At 42.0% G+C, this 22,483-nt stretch overlaps 1 long non-coding RNA gene across 2 annotated transcripts in view; it reads right to left on the bottom strand.

The window, feature by feature from the left end:
• LOC139181273 (uncharacterized) overlaps positions 1-22,200 on the bottom strand; it is a 137,989-nt gene extending 115,789 nt beyond the window's left edge. For both annotated transcript variants that reach the window (XR_011565279.1, XR_011565280.1), the window contains exon 1: positions 21,367-22,200. This is a non-coding gene — a long non-coding RNA (uncharacterized lncRNA). The remainder of the gene's footprint in view (positions 1-21,366) is intronic.
• Between the last annotated feature and the right edge of the window lie 283 nt (positions 22,201-22,483).

The raw sequence follows: 22,483 nt of genomic DNA, 5'->3' as shown, positions 1-22,483 counted from the left end.
GAGATGGGAATACCAGACCACCTGACCTGCCTCCTAAGTCTGTATGCAGGTCAGGAAGCAGCAGTTAAAACTGGACATGGAACAACAGACTGGTTCCAAATAGGAAAAGGAGTACATCAAGGCTGTGTATTGTCACCTTGCTTATTTATTTAACTTCTATGCAGAGTACATCATGAGAAATGCTGGGCTGGAAGAAGCACAAGCTGGAATCAAGATTGCCGGGAGAAATATAAATAACCTCAGATATGCAGATGACACCACCCTTATGGCAGAAAGTGAAAAGGAAATAAAAAGCCTCTTGATGAAAGTGAAAGAGCAGAGTGAAAAAGTTGGCTTAAAGCTCAACATTCAGAAAACTAAGATCATGGCATCTGGTCCCATCACTTCATGGCAAATAGATGGGGAAACAGTGGAAACACTGGCCGACTTTATTTTTTTGGGCTCCAAAATCACTGCAGATGGTGACTGCAGCCATGAAATTAAAAGACGCTTACTCCTTGGAAGGAAAGTTATAACCAACCTAGATAGCATAATACAAAGAAGAGACATTACTTTGCCAAAAAAGGTCTGTCTAGTCAAGACTATGGTTTTTCCAGTGGTCATGTATGGATGTGAGAGTTGGACTGTGAAGAAAGCTGAGCACCGAAGAATTGATGCTTTTGAACTGTGGTGTTGGAGAAGACTCTTGAGAGTCCCTTGGACTGCAAGAAGATCCAACCAGTCAATCCTAAAGGAGATCAGTCCTGGGTGTTCTTTGGAAGGAATGATGCTAAAGCTGAAACTCCAATACTTTGGCCACCTGATGCGAAGAGTTGACTCATTGGAAAAGACCCTGATGCTGGGAGGGATTGGGGGCAGAAGGAGAAGGGGACGACAGAGGATGAGACGGCTGGATGGCATCACCGACTCGATGGACATGACTTTGGGTGAACTCCGGGAGTTGGTGATGGACAGGGAGGCCTGGTGTGCTGCAATTCATGGGGTCGCAAAGAGTCAGACATGACTGAGCGACTGATCTGACTGACTGAAGAACATAATGTAACCCTAAAAAGTCACCTTACACACTTCATGTATATAAAAGAAGTTAAAGTGAAATCACTCAGTCGTGTCTGACTCTTTGTGACTCCATGGACTGTAGCCCGCCAGGTTCCTCTGTCCATGGGATTCTCCAGGCAAGAGTACTGGAGTGGGTTGCCATTTCCTTCTCCAGGGGATCTTTCTGACACAGGAATTGAACCCTAGTCTCCTGCATTGCAGGCAGACTCTTTACCATCTGAGCTACCAGGGAAGTCACATAAAAGAAGGGAAGGCAAACATGAGAATGCTGGGGACCAAGGTCACATGATTAGGTTTATCCCATGGCATCATATGTTTAAAATAGAGCTTGCCAGAAAATATTGGAAATTATAGGGATGTTATTTTGGATTCAGCAACTCTTTGCTATGTAACTCCCAAAATAAATGAATCTCTTGCTCTATTCATAAGGACTGTATAGGAAAGGAAGTGTGCGTGAAGTTATCATAATATAGATCTTAAATAAAGTTAAATGAAGGACACCAGAAGTTATAATGTTGTAACTTTAAAGACACTCACTGAAAGAATAACACATAAAGAACACTGGCACGACTTTCTACAAGGTGGGCGATTTTGGCCTACATAGAATTTGTATTCTCTCTTTAGGTGTAAAAATTCCTCTCTATAATCCTATAAACCAAGGAGGTTCACTTTCTTGGCTCATGCAGATATATTGCTTCTTCCAAAGCCTTCTCTCAACATAATCTACAAAGCCCTTTGAGCAGGTTTTAAATAGAGTAAAGCATCTTCAAGTATTTTTGCGTATAATTTGTCATACTATGAAACAAATACATTTGCAAATGTATTCTATTATTTGGGGAGTCAATGGTCAATGTGCTTTTACTTGTATATTTTCTTGGTAAATTTTCTTGTTAAAACTCATACACTGAAGGAGGGGACATACATATACCTAGGGCTGATTCATGTTGATACATGGCAAAAAACCAATACAATATTGTAAAGCAATTATCTTCCAATTAAAAATAAATAATTAAAAACTACTCATACACTCCCCCAAGAGCCTCTGCAGTATTTAAGTGTCACTTGAGTTTAGTCTGCGGGGAACACAAGAGCACAGAAAAGAACAAGAACACTTCAGGCCAAGCCTTCACTACAAATAGCGATATCCCCAGGCAGTTTATAAATCTCTATTCCTGAGAAAGGAAGGCTGCACCATTTCTGAGGGATTTGTATTACCATATAGCTCAGTGGCATCATTTACAGGCACAGCCACAGTAGCTATGAATTAATGTTAATTGTGGCAATGGCACCCCACTCCAGTACTCTTGCCTGGAAAATCCCATGGACAGAGGAGCCTGGTAGGCTGTAGTCCATGGGGTCGCTAAGAGTTGGACACGACTGAGCGACTTCCCTTTCACTTTTCACTTTCATGCATTAGAGAAGGAAATGGCAACCCACTCCAGTGTTCTTGTCTGGAGAATCCCAGGGACAGGGGATCCTGGTGGGCTTCCGTCTATGGGGTCGCACAGAGTCGGACACGACTGAAGCGACTTAGCAGCAGCAGCAGTGGTCCACTTCATGGCAAATAGATGGGGAAACAGTGGAAACACTGGCTGACTTTATTTTTCTGGGCTCCAAAATCACTGCAAATGGTGATTGCAGCCATGAAATTAAAAGACACTTACTCCTTGAAAGGAAAGTTATGACCAACCTAGACAGCATATTAAAAAACAGACATTACTTTGCCAACAAAGGTCCGTCTAATCAAGGTTATGGTTTTTCCAGTGGTCATGTATGGATGTGAGAGTTAGACTATGAAGAAAGCTGAACACAGAAGAATTGATGCTTTTGAACTGTGGTGTTGAAGAAGACTCTTGAGAGTCCCTTGGACTGCAAGGAGATCCAACCAGTCCATCCTGAAGGAGATCTGTCCTGGGCTGGAAGGACTGATGTTGAAGCTGAAACGCCAACACTTTGGCCACCTGATGCGAAGAGCTGACTCATTGGAAAAGACCCTGATGCTGGGAAAGATTGAGGGCAGGAGGAGAAGGGGACGACAGAGAATGAGATGGTTGGATGGCATCACTGACTCAATGGACATGAGTTTGGGTGGACTCTGGGAGTTGGTCATGGACAGGGAGGTCTGGTGTGCTGCAGTTCATGGGGTCACAAAGAGTCAGACACAACTGAGTGACTGAACTGAACTGGACTGTGGTCCAAATTCTTAAGCACACTGCAACAACTTATATTCTATTACTAATAAAATGAAAGTGAAAGTCACTCAGTCATGTCTCACTCTTTGTGACCCCATGGACTGAAGCCCACCAGACTCCTCTCTCCATGGAATTCTCCAGGCAAGAATACTGGAGTGGGTTGCCATTTCCTTCTCCAGGGGATCTTTCTGATCCAGGAATCAAACCCAAGTCTCCTACAGGCACATTCTTTACCATCTGAGCCACTAGAGAAGCCCAATAAAATTAAGGAAGGGTGAAGAATGAAGTTGAATTGAAATGGTATAACTGATAGAGGAACATTTAATTTTCACAGGTGGTTATAGTTTATCCTATTCTAAGGTCCCCTGTAATTTATACGTATATATAAATATATATTTTAATTCTAATACTAAGAATCTACCATTCATAGTATTTCATACAATAATCATTTTTATTATCCTTTAATTCTAAAATAGAAAAATAGATTTATGTAATATATTAAGATATAATAAGCATAAAGCATACTTGTGCCTTATAAATGTAATTTAAAGGGGAAAAAATGGAGTATGGGCTTCCCTGGAGGTTAACAATCCACCTTGCAACGCGGGGCACATGGGTTCAACCTCTGGTCTGGGAAGATTCCACATGATGCCAAGCGACTAAGCCCAGTGTGCCACAACTACCGGAGCCCGTGAGCCCTAGAGCCTGTGCTCCACAGAAAGCGAAGTCACCAGAGTAAGAAGCCCGGGGACCGCAACTGGAGAGTGCACCCAGTCTCCACAACTAGGGAAAGCCATGCACAGCAGCAAAGACCCAGCACAGCCAAAAGTTAGTAAAATAGAAACAAGTACATAGTTGTAATGGAGTATGGTAAATAATAAATTGTTTTTTACCATGTAAGTATGATTCAGATTTTAAAAACCAACTTCATTTTCTCTTGCCTGCTTTAAAGTTCTTTAAATGCCTTAAAACCTCTATTAGAGAATTAAGAGAAACAAGTCAAAGCAGAAACTCAAATTAATTGCTCAGTAAAATTTTCTATGCACTTACAGATATAACTCATTTTATAAGATATTTTATTATCTGTTCGATTGTATATCTGTTAAATAATCATGATAATCAGCATAAGTGATAAAACATCAATACAAAGTAAAACAAAAACCACACGATGAAGTCTGACTTCATTTTGTGTGTTCAATTCATATTTTAAAGCACTGAGTATAAGCTACTTAAGAAACAAGGGCTGTTATATTTCTCCACGAAGCACTAATCTTCCACCATAATGTGGAAAAAATACATTTGAAGAGATTAGTAGTTAGCAGCAGTGCCCAAATGGACAGCCAAACCTGGGAAATAGGCCCATTTGGGTGTGAGAATTTTACCTGGGAGACACGAACACACCTACACTAGATTATGACATATTTCTTCACCTTTAAAAAAACAAACACAAGTGAGATACTACTATATATCTACTAGAATGGCTAAAATAAAAATAGCCAGTTTGATTCCTGATCAGGGAACTAGATCCAGATCTTGCACCACAACTAAAACCTGGCACAGCCATATAAATAAATGAGTAAACAGGGCTTCTCTGGTGGCTCAAAGGGTAAAGAATCTGCCTGCAATGCAGGAGACCTGGTTCGATCCCAGGGCTGGGAAGATCCCCTGCAGAAGGAAATGGCAACCCACTCCAGTATTCTTGCCTGGAGAAGCCCATGGACAAAGGAACCTGGCAGACTACAGTCCATGGGGTTGCAAAGAGCTGGACATGATTCAGCGACTAAACCACAACCACTGACAGACACAACAACTTGGATGAACCTCTGGAGAATTATGCTGAGTGAAAAAAAGCCAATCTTATATACAATTATATCTATATAATATTCTTGAAAGGTCAAAATTAGAGAGATGGAGAACAGATTATTGGTTGCCAGAGGTTAAAGATGGAGGATGAGGTGGGGGAAGAGTGCATAGAACTTCCTTGTATATTGTTTTGCAATTTCCTATGGCTCTAGAATTATTTTAAAACAGAAAAAAACCTTAAAACTATCTTCCTTATCAACAAAGCCCTGGGAAGCAAGAGCATTCAAAAACCACATTCACAATTGTAGGGTTGATCAGTGTCTGAGTCTCAGCTCTAATTTGTGGTAATTCTAGGCACCCTGCCCTGTAAAATATATTCTTTTCCATTTCTACCTTTTGTATTTACTATTCCACTCAGTATTTCACTTTTGTTTTCAGGACATAACTACATAAACAGGAGTGTTAGTATTTCATTTCTGAGATAGTTTTAAATATAAGATGTATAATACACAAAAGAATCTAACCACTGTTAAGAATAGAAAAGATGAGGAAGAAAAGCTTTCTTAGATGATACTTTGTGACAAAGGTTTTCCTCAACCAAACTTTAGTCAGCCTCCACTGAGCCCTCCTCTTGACTAAGCCTCAACCTTGACCTCTGTCCTGGCTGGGCCTGTACGTCACAAGTGTTAGCAAGGATCCTGTGCTAAGTCCATGTAGAGGTAACCCCCTACCCTTGAGACCAGATCACCATGGCCTGCCTTCAATAAGAACCCTGTTAAGTTGGTTTAGCAGGAATCCCCCTACCCTTGATGTCCCCTCTTAGTCACCTTTCCATCCACTGATCCCTCTGCTCTGCTCATTGGCTATGAATTCCCAGTTGTCTCTGCTGTATTCAGAGTTGAATTCCGATTTGCCTCCCCTACAGCTATTGCAATAGTCCTGAATAAAGTCTTCCTTACTGTTTTAACAAATGTTAGAGTAATTTTCTTTAACCTATGAAAACTAATGATGATTGATCACGTTCATCAATGAGATTTGGTATTATTTTAGCATATTAGGACAGTTGGTCCTACAATGGAATATTTTTCAGCAAGAAATGAGTTTCCTCACACTTTAAAGGGATATTTTTATATATGTATGCACACACAGAGGTAGATACTTGCCTGAAGAGATGCCTTGAGAGCATTATTACATCCATATAACACACTACCTTACTGCCTGTACATGTGTCTACATATGCATGTCTCTGTGTGGCTAGGTATGTATTCATTCCATGGCTAAGCCAGTGGAAATGTCCATAAAACTAAGACTCCTCTGAAACCCTCTTTGTTTCCACCAAAAGAAAAAGTAACCGAATGTTTCTTAAATGCCTGATATATAACAAATAGAGACTGTAAGTGCTTTATACTTCATTTTTATATATCATTTTTCACTTAGTTATTACATAAACCCCAGGAGATGGTAATAGCATCTCCATTTTATATGTAAGGAAACTTGGGAGGCTTAAGCCATCAGCCCAAGGTCACAGAGCTAGGAAGTGGTACATCAGGGGCAACCCGAAGGATCTCTGATACTGTGCTTCCCAATCTGCTGCCTGGAGTGATTCTCTCGATGACTTTATTGCTGTCAAAATGTCAAACACCACTGTACTGGACCTGGCATTTTCTTTTTCTTTTGTTTCCCCCGCTAAAGAAAGATCCCTTTGTTCCAAGGAAGTCTTAACCGGAAGCCCAACATTGTGGGAGAGGAGAAAAGCAGAAGAACACATCCAAGCTCTTCTTACTGGAAAAGCAGGGAACTAGAGGATGGCTCTTGCTCTTGTACCTCTTCCCTCTTCCAGCTCTGGGTAGTTCTGCAGAACTCTCAGGGCTCTGAGAAGCAAAAATCCAGATACTTCACTGGACTGCTTTTGGGAAAAAAATTTCCAGGGCTCCCTTGCGTTTTGCACATCTTAGGAGCAAAGGCGCTGCTGCTGGCTTTTGTTCCAGATGATCTTTTCAACATCTTTTATCTAATGACCCAGGGACGCAGAGGTCATGTCTGCTCCCAGAGCAATGGGCAGGCGTGTGCTTCCTATCAATCACAAGAAATCCAGAGTTCCTCCGCTCAGGAGCCCCATCTGGGAGGCAATTCTTCCGTGCACAGGACATCCATCTGGGGTCCTCTGTCCTGTTCTGAGAAACTTGCGGGGCAAGGACATGAACACGACACTCATACCACTTGCTGTGCTGTGAGTAGTAAGTCCACTGTCTCTGACCCAGGAGTTTTCTGCCAAAAACCAAGAAACAGTGGCAGGCTAAGGTGCTGGTGGGCAAGTGCGATAACGTCTCAGACTCTTCACGATTCTTGACAACCACCATTCTTTAACTTTAGTTAACAAACACGTGGGACTTCCCTGGTAGTCCAGTGACTAAGACTCCACACTCCCGATGCAGGGGGCCCAGGTTTGATCCCTCGTCATAGAACTAGACCCCACAAGCCACAACTAAGTGTTTGCATCTGCAACTAAAGATCCCGCATGCCACAACAAAGACCCAGCGTAGCCATATAAATAATAAATATTTTTTTCAAAACTACACACATACATATAGTACTGACTCTGTATCAGGTGCTATTCTAAGTGGTAAATGAATAGCAACTCAATCTTTACAACAAACTTATAGGTATTGTAATTATTGCTTGTATTTTATTTCCATTTTACAGGGGCGGTAACGGCAATCACACATGATTGAATAGTAGGATCATTTCCATAAAGTGATAAAGACTTTTTGTCCATATTTCTAAGCACTAAATAATCTTCTGTACTAAATGAAAAAACATACACTGAAATCTCAGACCAGCGCAAAAGTTCTCTCGTTGGTCTAAATTATAAAGCCCCAGTCTTCAAAATGGGTGGTACAGAACAACGCCGCGCAGAAATAGTAAAACCATTCTTATCAGTGATGCATCTTGACATTTAGCAATCTGACAGGAAAAGTGGAGACTATTTCCTTAAAGACTTTCCAAGGTCTTAAGTATTGCAAGTGGAAGCCCTCATTTCCTTGGAAAATGGTCACAATTCCAACAAACTGAGTACCAACGACAGACGCATCCTCCCCAAAGTAGACCCTCAGTAGCAAGCTTTCCACATGTTGGAGGTTATCTCTGCTTTACAAAGTTCAGCCTCTTGACAGTGGCTGGCTACAGAGTGGAAGAGGAAGTGACCAACAGGCCTAGAAATCCAGACTCTCGGATGAATGTTTGCTGTGAACCAGCCCCACTTCCATTCAGAGAAAATCATTAGAATTAGCTACATGACTACAGGATCCCCTTTTGGCTTATTTCAAACATACTCGGAGAAAGTCAACAAGCTAGATCTCCTTGGTGAATGACAACAAAGGTACGTAGCCTGAAAAATGAACATCAAAACCAATCTGAAGTGGAAGGCGTGAACAGACATCGCACAAGAAATGCAAATAGTGCTGAAGTATATGCAAAGATGCTCAACATCACTCAGAAGAGAAATGTACACAGCATGACCTCTTTTCCAGTAGCAAACAGACAAAGATGCCCAAGGCGGACAACGCACTGTCCTGAGCAGGCCCTGAGGAAGCACGCGCGTACCCTGAGTAGGCAACTTCACTGACTGATCAAAATTAGAAACTGCAATGTAGCCTTTGACCCAGAAATTCCATTTCTAGGGATTTATAATACAGATACATCTGTCCCACACAAACTGACCACTGCATGAGGCTTTTCTGTATATACTGTTTTCATGGCAAAAGACTGGACACACTGGAATCTACAAAAATGGTACTGATGAACCCATCCGCAGGACAGGAATAGAGATGCAGATGTAGAGAATGGATCTGTGGACACAGCGCAGAAGGAGAAGGTGCTACCAAGAGAGTAGCACCGACATATATACACTACCATGTGTGAAATAGCTAGCTAGTGGGAAGCTGCTGCATAACACAGGAAACTCAGCTCGCTGCTCTGTGACAACCTAGAGGGGTGGGATGGCGGGAGGGTGGGGTGGGTAGGAAGGAGGCTCAAGAGGGAGGGGTTATATGCCTTCTTATGGCTGGTTCACACTGTTGTACAGCAGAAACCAACACAACACTGTAAAACAAGTATGTGTGTGCATGTGTGTGAGCCCAGTCGTGCCCGACTCTTTGTCACCCTGTGGACTGTAACCCACCAGGTTCCTCGGTCCATGTAATTTCCCAGGCAAGAATACTGGAGCAGGTTGCCATTTCCTCCTCCAGGGATCTTCCCACCTCAGGGATCGAACCCATGTCTCTTGCATTTTGAAGTCCACTGTTATGAAAACATCTCCAGGATAAATTACAAAGCAGAAAAAAATAGGGTGCACAAAGGCTATACAAGAGGCCACTGTTTCTGTAAGATGAGCGAAATATTTGCATCTGCCTGTGATAATAACAACAAAATGCTGGGAGTATACCATCCACACCTAGAAATGAGTATCACCATAGGAGCTGCAGAGTCTATTTCACATTTTAGGTAGCTTAGAAGTGACAGTGTTTGTATACCAATTAGGGGTTCCAGAAATCTTCTAAAGAAGTTTTTCTTCAAGACGCTTGTATTCAAATTAGCTTAAGGACCAGCTGAGGAAAAGAATCCTCTGCATTTACTGTTTCAATCAACTTCTGAAGCGCCCTGGGATCACAGTTAGAGCTTGTGCCTGTCCCAATTACTTTCATACTGTTTCTTTAAATGATCCATAGCTAATCAGCAATTTACCTGGTTAAAATTCGGTGGGTTTGGGAATGCTTTGAAGGGGACACTCCCTTCTTAGGTTTTCTGCCTTCAGACACCGGATTTGCAAAGGAGCTAACAACAAAGGGATTTCATTAGAAAACAAGAGCAAATGGTCGATTTTTCAAGAGGAACCACAAATACATATTCTGGCAGGCTTTTGCCTGATTACATTTGTTAATAAGGAATGCCAAAACGTGCACACCAAAAACCGTTCAAGGTCTTTTGGTAGCAAATTATACTTGTAAATTCGACGTCAATGGATCAGTGGAAGAACTCACACTCTTTGAAGACTGGAATTCATAAATGTATGAAAGAATTAAACGGTTCTTTCCCCTCGTGATACAAAGTATTAAATGGCAAGGGGGAAATGTGTTTGAAATCAACTGAAGAAATAATTCATTTCGAAAATTATTCAATAAAAATGTTAAATAGGAAAAATATGTGAGGCCAGTTTTGACTGGATGAAGAAAGCAGAAACATGCAATGGACACACTTAAAGATGATGGGCTGAGAAGTACCCCATCAACCTCCCTGTCTTATTTAATTTTTTTGTTATTCAACTCTGGCACAGTAATCTGAACCATCCCCATAAGACAAAGAAAGGAAAACTACTTGGCCTTTTAGAGCCTTCAAGAGAGCAGTTGGGGCTCCCATCAAAGAGAAATTCATCTTTGAAGACTGCATCCTAGATTGTTTTGTTAATACATAAAATCCTCTCTCTTTAGCATGCAGGAGACTCATTTCAAAAGGAAAAGGCAAGTCAGTGAGGATTAGTTTGGCTTCTTGGAGGTCAGAACTAAATACACAAGTGAATAAAATGATGCTGAAATAAAGAAGAACGTGCAATTGCTCATCCACAGGGATGATGTAACGAATTCTGACATAATTTCCAAGCAGAAAAGCAAAACTAGGTCAAAGCACGTTGGCCTAACATAATAAGCATTTTTGCTTCCAGAATCTTACCATGTAGGCTGTGTCTGCAGGCATTAATGTCTTCTGTTATCAATGTTCGGGCTGTCACAAACTATTCACGTCTTATCACTCTTTGTTAGTTAAACCAAAACAATGTAGTTTACATGTGGACTATTCAATTCTGACAGCTTAAATGTTAGAAAGGGGAACTGTTCAAAATATTCAGAAAGTGTCTCCTCCAGGCTAAGAAGCATTAAGCAATAAATATTCATTACTGAATAGTCTACTATCATGTTTTTCTCTACTCAGAAAGCCACACTTCTTTCTATCAGTTATTACAACTTGGTTTCCTTCTTTAGCTCACAGCCATACGCAAAGGGCTGCCTCATCACTATTTCTTTAGAAATCTGCATGAAACACTGACCAATGAAAAAAACCCAGTCACTTACTGAATAGACAATTTTTCTACTCCACTTTCCCCATAGGTTGACTGAAACAACACACACTTTCTTCTCCCTTCTAATTGTTCCCATTTCACTTTCCTAAACTATTTCCACAAAGCTCAGCTGACTCATTTGTTAAAACACACACACACACACACATACAAGGACTCATCTCACTCCTTAAACTTTCTTCTTTTGGAAACATAATTCTCCCAGTTGTTCCTCTCTGACATTTTCATATGTATCAAAAATCAGAGCCAAGACCATATAGACAAAATAGCACAAAATTAAATATAAGACTACTTGGGGGACTCTGGTGGTCCAGTGGTTAAGACTCTGCACTTCCAGTGTAGGGGGTACAGGTTTGATCCCTGGTCTAGGAACAAAGACCCCGCATGCCCTGTGGCATGGTCAAAAAAAAAAGAACAATACTACCTGGATTTTTTGGATAGTATTTTCTCCTAAAAGTGATATAATCTTTGCTGATTCTTGACTCATTATAAACCATCAACCTATTAGCCAATTTGTTGGAACTTATTAGCACATTAAATTAGCACGTGATCTCCAAACATCCAAATTAGAAGGCATGTGGTACAGTCAATAGAGAATAAGATGGGGAATCTAGGAGACACCCATTCTAAATGTAAACTTTGCTCCCTCATAGAACGTAATGCATTCCTCTGTGCTAACACTTTATCCCACAAATGCTAAACTTTTAATCAGCACTTTTTGTCTTAATTCCTAATATATCTCCTACAGGAGACTTGATCCTGTGTAGACTTCTAATATTGGGTGACGTCTTTCATTTACATTTTGCCTTATCTGGCCACTCATCTAGCTACTGGGAACTCAGCAGGGCACTCAATGAATTCCATTTGTCAAACAGCTCCTTTTCTCCTAATTGTTTAGGGAAGATCACTTTAAAATACATACAACTGAAGGCACACTTCACAACTGGATAGATACAGATAACACAGTCTACCATATGGACCCTTGGAAAATGTATTAGTCCTGTTGTCTCCATAAACCACTCAATCTCTCAGAAATTTCTATTTCACCATTTTAACCATAACTCTCAGATAGTCTGTCACACCAGAAACAGTGAAAATGATGTGTCCAGCATATGACTCAAGCTTCACTGCAGAAAATGTGGCTGCCATATGCATGAGATAAAGTGGAAGACTTCAGAGTCCTTCCGGAAATAGGCTCTCAGTTGCTGAGTCACCTTGGACATGCCACTCACCTGGCAAAATAAACCCACTGCACGTGGACCAAAGGCTAAAACATCAGGTTTGGCTCAATAAGTGCAAGCAGCAGATTCCATCTTTGTTTTTAGGCTTTGAGCTGTTGGAGGACATGTCCCCTTTCTTAATCACTTCTGTAGCCCCATCATGGAGTACATAAGACAAGCTACCTGCCACACTCTGAGTTGTGGCCTCACGCAGAACACAACCGAGAGGACTAGATGGTTAAGCAATGGCAAACCACTTTCCTTTTTCTCTGGCGGCAGTCTATTCAGTTCATGCTGTTCCCCCAACCTGTCTAATGCCCTTTCTTTCTCATACTCTGTTGATCTTAAAGAGCATTTTCCATTTTCTTTCCTGTCAAAATTCACCCAGGATGCACCTGAAAAATATTTATTGATTACTTTTAAAATTGTATTTTTTATTGAAGTATAGTTGATTTACAATGTTGTGTTAGTATCAGCCACACAGTCAAATGAATCATACACACACACACACACACACATCACTATTTTTTTTGAGGTAATGCTCAAAATCCTTCAAGCTAGGCTTCAGCAGTGCATGAACCAAGAACTTCCAGATGTACAAGCTGGATTTAGAAAAGGCAGAGGAACCAGATATCAAATTGCTAACATCCGTTGGATCATAGAAAAAGCAAGGGAATTCCAGAAAAACATCTACATCTGCTGCACTGACTAAAGCCTTTGACTGTGTGGATCACAGCAAACTGCGGAAAATTCTTTAAGAGATGGGAATACCAGACCACCTTACTTGCCTCCTGAGAAACCTGTATACAGGTCAAGAAGCAACAGTTAGAACAGGACGTGGAACAACGGACTGGTTCAAAACTGGGAAAGGAGTATGTCAAGGCTGTATACTGTCACCCTGCTTATTTTACTTATATGCAGAGTACATCATGTGAAATGCCGGGCTGGATAAAGCACAAGCTAAAATCAAGATTGCCTGAAGAAATATCAATAACCTCAGATATACAGACGACACTACTCTAATAGGAGAAAGCAAAGAGGAACTAAAGAGCTTCTTGATGCAAGTGAGAGAGGAGAGTGAAAAAGCCGGCTTAACACTCAACATTTAAAAAACTAAGATCATGGCATCTGGTCCCATCATTTCATGGCAAATAGATGGGGAAACAGTGGAAACAGTGACAAATTTTATTTTCTTGGGCTCCAAAATCACTGCAGATGGTGACCGCAGCTATGAAATTAAAAGACACTTGCTTCCAGGAAGAAAAGCTATAATGAACCTAGAAATCATATTAAAAAGCAGAGACATCACTTTGCCAACAAAGGTCCATACAGTTCAAGCTATGGTTTTTCCAGTAGTCATGTATGGATATAAGAGTTGGACCATAGAAGGTTGAGTTCCAGAAAATTGATGCTTTCGAATTGTGGTGCTGGAGAAGATTCTTGAATGTCCCTTGGACTGCAAGGAGATCCAACTAGTCAATCCTAAAGGAAATCAATCCTGAATGTTCATTGAAGGGACTCAGCTGAAACTGAAGTTCCACTACTTTGCGCACCTGATGCGAAGAGCTGACTCACTGGAAAAGATTCTGATGCGGGGAAAGTTGAAGGCAGGAGGAGAAGGGACGACAGAGGATGAGATGGTTGGATGGCATCACCGACTCGATGAACATGAGTTTGAGCAAACTCCAGGAAATGGTGAAGGACAGGGAAGCCTGGTATGCTGCAGTCTATAGGGTCACAAAGAGTCAGACATGCCTCAGTGACTAAACAACTATTTTTTTTTCAGATTCTTTTCCCTTATAGGTTATTACAAAATATTGAGTATAGTTCCCTGTGCTATACAGTAGGGCCTTGCTGATTATCTATTTTATATATAGTAGTGTGTATACAGTCATTCCAAACTCCTAATTCATCCCCTCCTTTTCTCTTTTGTAACTAACTGTAAGTTTGTTTCCTATGTCTGTGGGCCTATTTTGGCTTTGTATATAATTTCTTTCTTTCTTTCTTTTTTTTTTTTAAGATTCCACAATGTAAGCAATATCATGATGTTTCTTTCTCTGTCCGGCTGACTTCACTTAATAGGACAATCCCTAGGTTCATCCATGTTGCTGCAAATGGAAAAAAATATTTATGGATTCTTATTGTGAGTCAGGCACTGTGCTTGGACTTGAGCTTTCAAGGTAATGAACAACTTACTGACCAGAGATGTATGAATACATCTATTGTTACCCAAACATTATTGACTTGAGATGTTTCAACATTCACTTACAAAACAAATCACCGGCCACAGGCATTAGCTTCTGCAAAAAATCTCCTGGTCAATAATGTGTTAAGAGGTATTTTAACTCATGCTCTTGACTAACTCAGTCCCAAGATAGGCAGACAAAGGAATAATTGGAAATAAATACACCCTTTCCAATACTTGTGTGGATAAGAGAAAGTTGCAGCTATATCCTTTCCATTTACTCTGATCCAAGTAGACAGTGCTCAGTGTACAAAGCCTGTACTTACAAACAACAAACCCACAAATGACATCACTCCCCTCACTTGGCCCCCAGGTGTCACTCACAAAGACCCCAGGGAGTCCAGAAATTCAGGCAGGATGCTAAGAAAAGAACTAGCGAAGAGGTCTGACCCATGGGCACACACACCAGCAAGTCCTGTCTGCCCAAGGCATGACCCTGCCCACAAACATTGTCCCGGAAAGGGCATTTGTGGTTTCTGCAGCTCCAGGCTCTAGAGCCTGCTATGTCCCCAATTAAAGATTTGTCCAGAAAAAAAAAAAAAAAGATTCATCCTGGGGGTTAGAGGGCAAAGAGTCATGAGCTTTAGCACATTCACATCACTTTTCTCCCAACATCTGGTCAAGAGCATTGTCTAGAGGAAACAAGAGTGTGGTTTGGAGGTTGGGGAGGGGAGCGAGGGAAGACGAAGCAATGACGGCAGCTCGGTTGATTGGGTATTAGGATATGTCTGGGACAGATATCCCAGTGCGACCCAGAGGATACTAGAAACGTGGGAAAAGGTGAAAACTAGTGCAAACTTTTCCTACCTCAGGTATTTTAAGACTGGCCTATTACTGAAAGTATACAACACCTTCTCTATGTTCCATCCTGTACAACGTGGAGGCGTGCCCTCAAAATGCAGAACTTCATCTGTCATTAATCAGACTGGTTATTTTTTAAAATAGTATTTTAGTCCCAATTAGGCACCATTTCTCATTGGAAAGTGTTCTGGGTTTCAAACAACAAACTCTGAGAACATCACGCATTCCTAGATTTGGGGGACCACCACCTATGAGTTATTTTTCTCTACTGAGAAAAATGAATTAAATGACTTTACTAATTAGCATACATTTATTTAAACTAGGATTTCATACAGTCCCACAAATGGATATGTGGGTAAAAATTAAATCTCACAATTACAAATCCTTTCTCAAGCTTTCTCAGTTCAGTAAAGTTTTGGCTACCACCAATTTATTAAGTGGATTCTTAATCATATAAATATAGTTATTAATGAGCAGGCATTTTACCCATGCATAACTTACACTGTGCTATTGGTATAATAAAGTAGACATAAAATTAAAAGTTCTTTGAGTGCAGGGCCTGTATCAAAATCATGTTTGCAACCCAAAAGTGGCCTGACATATAATAATCATTTATTATTGTTGTCATTTAGTCACTAAGTTGTATCTGACTGTTTCTTGACCCCATGGACTATAGCCCACCGGGCTCCTGTGTCCATAGGATTTTCTGGGCAAGAATACTGGAGTGGTTTGCCATGCCCTCCTCCAGGGGATCTTTCCGACCCAGAGATGGAACCCAAGTCTCCTGCATTGGCAAGTGGATTCTTTACCTCTGAGTCTCCAGGGAATCATTTAGGATAGTTTTACTGAATGAACTAATGAATACATTAATTCTGTAAGTATTCAGTAAATGTCTTTGAATAATATAAGAAATGAAGGAGAATCTGTATATTATTTCTCCTTTTTGTACTATTTCGTCATAGATAGTGGAGAAGGAAATGGCAACCCACTCCAGGATTCTTGTGTGGGAAATCCCATGGACAGAGGAGCCTGGTGGGCTACAGTCCATGGGGTTGCAAAAGAGTCAAACACAACTTAGCGATTAAACAACATCATAAATATTTGACTATATATAAAAATCTACTGCTAATGAACAGCACCTCTTCCTTTTTGTTGTTGTTGTTGCTCTTTTTACTGAGAACTTCTCTTTTATAGCACAAAGCACGCAAGTTATTAAGGTTTTGTGGGTTTTCTTTGTTTTACAGCCAAGTCCTCCCTTAGCATTATTTTTTTTTCCGTGCCTCAAATTTTCTGACCTCTTTAACATCACATGACCTTCTGTAGGCATTAACTTCCCTGCTCATGTCAATGAAATATCTTTCCCTGGAGGGAAAAAAGTTCATGTGGATCTGGAAGAGTCCCTAATATATTTTGTCCTTCCATTTAAAGGAATTTCTATGCCACTTCATAAAACGAGGCAAACAATCTTCTACAACAAAACCTCGGAGATGGGTTTCATGTGAAATAAAAGGAGTTGATAATGAGCCAAAAAGCACTGTGTTGATAAACTGTCCCGTATCTTAATGGAGATTAGATTCCCATTTGACCTGGCTTTTGGAGCCCTTTCTTTAATCACGGTGTATTTGATATTCTCCTCCTTGAAGGAACTCAGTTTCATCTGTGGCTTTGGTCACAAGAGTAAAGAATCGCTAACTAACTGTTCAAAAAAAGCTGAATAATTCTCTCTGACTGATCCGAGTTCCCAGCAGCAGCGTCCACCGCCTGGCCTTCCACCATAGACACTTCAAGCCTGACCTCTGCAGGTGGATAACTGAAATGCACACTGCCCAATCAGCTTTGGGTATTTCTTTTTAAAATTCCACCAAGCTCTGAAAATTCATACTATGTACAACAGGAAAACTGATATAATACTTTGGACTTCCCTTTCATTCTATTAGTAGCTTTTTGAAAGTAGCAACCACTTGATAAAAAAGTATTTAAATTACGTCGGCAACATACGCTCGTCGCAGTTAGCCAGTCATTCTTTTTGCCTATTGAGAAAAATCTAAATGGTTTGGATGAACTGTGATCCCTAAATCACGCAGGTTTAAAAAAAAAATGCCCTGATCGGTCCCACCTTTTTCTAATCAAACAAATTACTCTTTGTCCAGTGACCAAATCCCCTTCTTTCACCAAGGCACAGCCCAGGTTGCCATGGCTACCTTGAATGTCTATTTACCACACAAGGGATCAAAGCCAGGAGATATCCACATACACACTTAGCCTTAAAACTTGCTGGAATGTCTGAGGATAACATGCAAGTATCAATTAAAGGATTTGCTCACAGCCTATGAAGTCCCTAGTCAAGCAAACTACAAGCACAGGTCCTAACGAATGGCAAGGAAAAGCCAACTCGAAAAAACTATTTCAACACAACCAATAAAGATCTTTAATCTGACAACAAGCCACGATTATAAAATTCCCTGCCAAGGAGAGACAGTAGAGAATAAATGAAAATTCTAAGGTGTGTTGAAGATACTGGACCTCCAAACCATGTGCAAAAACTTAAAAACCCTATGGTATCTGGTGAAAGGACCATGTCTCAGATACAGACTTTAAATTCTGGTTAGTTTCAGTATCTGTCTAGGTGATGTCATGAAAATGACAATGGTGATGTCAATGTTGGGACAAATGAGAACAGAAATGCCTTTTACACTTTTATAGACTTGACTTTCAAATGAAGAAAACCATAAAACATACTTGGGACAATATATGCTGATTATAGAATAAGAAAAGGGAAGCTGTAAGAGAGTTGCCTTTAATCCCTCCACTCACTGGCCATTCTGAGCCTGTGCAAGCTGTCTGTCTTTCCGGCTGGGTAGCATTCATCTCAGGCTTGTACCTACTTTGCCTTGTATCTCTCTACTTCACCTTTCTCTGCCTTCACCTCACCATTTTTTTCTATGAGGATCAAATTGCCATTTCATTCTCTCCTGGGGATATGGCAGAGAATAAATAGATCGTGTTTGTAAAGGACTCTCTAATCCTCAAAGGAAAGACTAATACAAAGACACTCATTATTAAACCAGATGTCCTTGGGCATTTTAATTGGAATCTGAAGAATGCAAAACTGATCAAACTGAGTCACAACTTCCTTGTAATAGCACTATCCCAGCCATGCAAGAATTTAGCAGCTGCTTAAAGCGCTGGTTAATACCTCATTCTTTCCCTTCATGCTACGGGCAACTGCAATGATTTCAGTCCATCAGAAATAGAGTGAGCACCCTCTTTTCTTGGAGTGTTTCCTAAAATCATCACGTATTAAAAACCCAAAATACATCTGGTAGGCAACGTTGTCTGAAGAACCTGATTTTTCCCCCTAGCTCGAGAGACAATTATTTGGTCTTCTCATTTGCAGGGACAATGGGTGGTGTGCCATTTGAGGAGGGCATCTGCAGTTGTGGGAATGCCACAGGCAAACCTGTTGTTTTTGGCTGGGCTGCTTGAACAGGTGGCCGTGCCTTTCTTTTTGCCTGGGAACACAGCAAATTCCTGCTCAAGGAAGTTTCAGAAGTTTCCCATTTATGATCAGTGGGCAGAGAAAGGTTGGCACATGCTTTAAAATGACTTCCTGATAGAGGCAAATCAGGTTCACCCTCTTCTTTTGGCTCAACTCAGTGTGACCTTAGGAATCCTCAAAGAACACTATCTCTCTGCACCAGTTCTTCTTCCTCCTACCTGGCAGAAGGCAAAACCCCTCTGAATCTCATGGCCAGTCAGGCAGCTTTCTAATTCTGCTGGCTACTTATGGCTACCCACTGTGGCTAGTCACGGGCGGGGTTCTCTTGGCTGCCACGCCATTGTTCAGAGTCTGTGCAGCCCTGGGGATGGATCACTCCTCGGGGAAGAGATTGGATTTCGTTGCTGAGCTGGTGACACATGGATCTCTTTGATAGTTAACCCTGCAAGCCCAACTGGAGCTGCCGGGCTGAGATGACAAATTTGCGGGTGGGTGCGAGTCACCCCACCTGGACGAGTTTCTCCTGAAGAGAAACTCAAATCGAGTTGGGCTTAATCCAAGCCGGTAACTCCACCATCTCATTCCCCTCCACATTCCTGTTGCAGAACAATGTGTCAGATTCCCGACTCGCTGGAACTGCCTAGATTCTTCCGAAGAGCCCTGACTCCACCCCCCACCCCACTTCTCTCCCTGTCATCCCACCCCAATCCACCCTCTTTTCAAGTACCAAACAGGCCAAAAAAATTACTGGACATACAGTTATGGGATGAAAAGCTGCCCATTCATTAAATGACTGAGTTACTCCATGTGTACCCTTAAAACTTCATGACTGGGCTGAAGTCCAATTTATGTGAATGCCACAAGGAGCAAGGCATGGGAAAACCCGTGCCAAGCTTCGGACAGCATGCCTCTGGCATCAAGGAATTGTGTGGGAACAGGGATTCTGAAAAGTGAGTTCAGATACCAAGAGGACAGGTGGCTCTGCAACGGATCAAATGACTTCTTTGTTCCAGCCCAGGACCTTTGTCAAAAATGTTTTGTGTTCCTTTTTCCTTTGGCTAAATCCTTTCCATTTAGGCTTCTTGCTTCTTTCCCTCATCCCATCGGGCAGGACTGCTCAACAGAAAAAGAAGGGGGGTCAAACCGTGAGTTTGCAGAACTTGAAACTGATCAACGCCCCAGTCTCCAGCAAGAGGAAGAGCAATTCACTGGAAACACACAAGTGCTTGCGAGTGTAAGCCTACTTTTCTGCACTCACTGCCACTTGCTTAGTGAGCAGACAAGGAGGCAAGAAGGCAGAGAGTCTTATGGAAACCTGATTGTACACAGGGGGCTCTGCTTCACTGCCCTAGACTACAGGAAAGGGAAAGTTCTAACCCCCTCACTCCAGCCCCGAAACAGAAAGTTTGCTCCTAATGCAACTCATTTACCCCAAAGCGCACGGGGTGGTGAGTGCACAACCCACTTAGAAGAAAAAAGTGCAGAGTTTTCCTAGTGGTAACAGGGATGCTAACTTTTCCCACCCACATTTACTTAGAGCTGGCAAAGTCAATCACTCCTCTTGGAGTTTTCTGCCCTTGCCAGCCTACTAGCATGTTTTTCCAGTTTCTCTGCCCCTTATATGAGTACAGATCTTGATACTGAAATATTGACATAAGATTCTTCTATAACTTTGGTTGTTATAAATCACACCCTTTTCTTGGCTTTGTACACACTCACTTTTTGCTTTTCTTACAGGCAGAGCTATAAACCTCGACTTAGGCTGATAAGAAATTTTATCATCATGCCCCGCAGCCACGGAAGAAGCTGCTGGTTTAGAATTCTTTTCAAAGACTCATGGAAGTAATCCCCGAGCCCTTTCTCGGCTCACTACTCTCAGGGCTGTCCTCTCCTGTCCAGAAGCAATAACAGTTTCAAAACTGCTAGAACAGAAAAACACAATTTTCCTGGAAGGACTGTCTGCTCACTTCGGGCTGGTGCCACCTTCGCAGCCATAAACACAGTAAGTGCTCAGGATGGGGAGCCCAAACGAGGTAAGAGGCCTCCCTCAATTCTTTTTCAGGATATTCCGTTGTCTTTATTCTCACCCAAAGCACAGGAAAGAGGCTCAGAGCTTCAGATGGATCCCGAACAATACCTTCCAGCCACCGCAAACTGGAAGTGATTTACATGTTCTACGAACCGCGTTTAAGCCTTTTACAATGACTGCCTGACATCGCCAATCCCCATTAGAGGCAGAAGTGGGGGGAACCTCAGGAGATCTGCTTCACGGGTTACTTTAGGAAAAGGCAGCCTCGTTCTTCCGCCAAATGGAATCATTCGGCCAGGCATCTGCTCATCCGGCCAGCCCTCCGGAGTCACATCCCAGGGGTCCCACGCTGCGCCCTCCCTCTCCACCCGCCCCTGCAGCCCCCGGAGCTCACCTGCCTCATGTTTAGAGTTCCATCACCCATCCAGCAGGGAGCGAGCCGCCTGGAAGCCACGCCGCGGTCTTCCGAGGGGAAACACCAAAGCCAGCAGAAGCCCGCAAGACAAAAGCAACTCAGCGAGTTCGCCAGGCAGCTGAGAACACGTTTTCTTCCCCTTTTTCCTTTGATCTGTTGCTACACGCACTCTGCCCAAGACAACGTCAAGTTTCTCAAGCTTCGCTTCCCAGCCTATGAAAAGTCGGGCGCAGGGAAGCGGGGACCGCCTGGCTCTTATTTCAAATTGGGTCTCAGAGACGTCGTAGGTGGCTGGCGGGGGCCCCGGAGGAGCCTCGCCAATCAGGAGAAGGGGGTGGGCCCTGGGAGCCGGAGGGGCTGCCTCCGCGAGGATTAGAGAGCTTTCAGGATTTCAATGACTGGAAGCAGCTGGAAACAGCCTCCCCAGCTCCCGGAGTAAAAGATGCGTTCTATTCTTATCTCACAGCTCCGGCTCGCCTCAAAGCTTAACTAGTTTAAGGCCTGGCCTTTTAAGAGCTCCCTAAAAGCACGCAAGCATTTGAGAGGGACAAAACGACTGCAAGCAGAAAAGTGTCACACGCAGGACCCAGGCGGATTTCGAAAAGGGTATCTCGCACCGAACACTGGGGAGGGAAGCTAATTGTTACTCAGAACACCTGAACCGAAACCAGCACTCGGGGTGGGGCGGAGGATGTCATCCACCTCGCTTCCATATAGATGAACTGTGCATCTGTCTAAGAGACAGATCTTAATGGTAAAGGGCACACAAGTCTGCTGAAACATGGCAAATGAATGAGAATCTTTACCCAATAAGGGCCCAAAGCACAATTTTAAATAAAACTGTTATTAGAAAAATAGGCACTGAGGTTTGGTTAAGAAGAAAAAAAAAAATTAAAGACGTGTGTCTACCTTTCACTCAAGTTCACCTTACCTACAAGGTTGATCTGATGAACTTATTCAGAGACAAGCTGGACAGGATCTCAGTAAGAGATCTTCTTACACACTTAAACCCTGGAGTTTTAAGTTTGTGATTTAAACGTAAATTCTTTGAAAAAGAATTTCCAAAGTTTGCTTTCTGTATTTTCTATACACAGGA

Source organism: Bos indicus, chromosome X (genome assembly GCF_029378745.1).
Source record: "Bos indicus isolate NIAB-ARS_2022 breed Sahiwal x Tharparkar chromosome X, NIAB-ARS_B.indTharparkar_mat_pri_1.0, whole genome shotgun sequence".
Taxonomy (NCBI): domain Eukaryota; kingdom Metazoa; phylum Chordata; class Mammalia; order Artiodactyla; family Bovidae; genus Bos; species Bos indicus.
The sequence above is the reverse complement of the archived record's forward strand: the minus strand, read 5'-3'. Positions and strand labels throughout refer to the sequence as shown.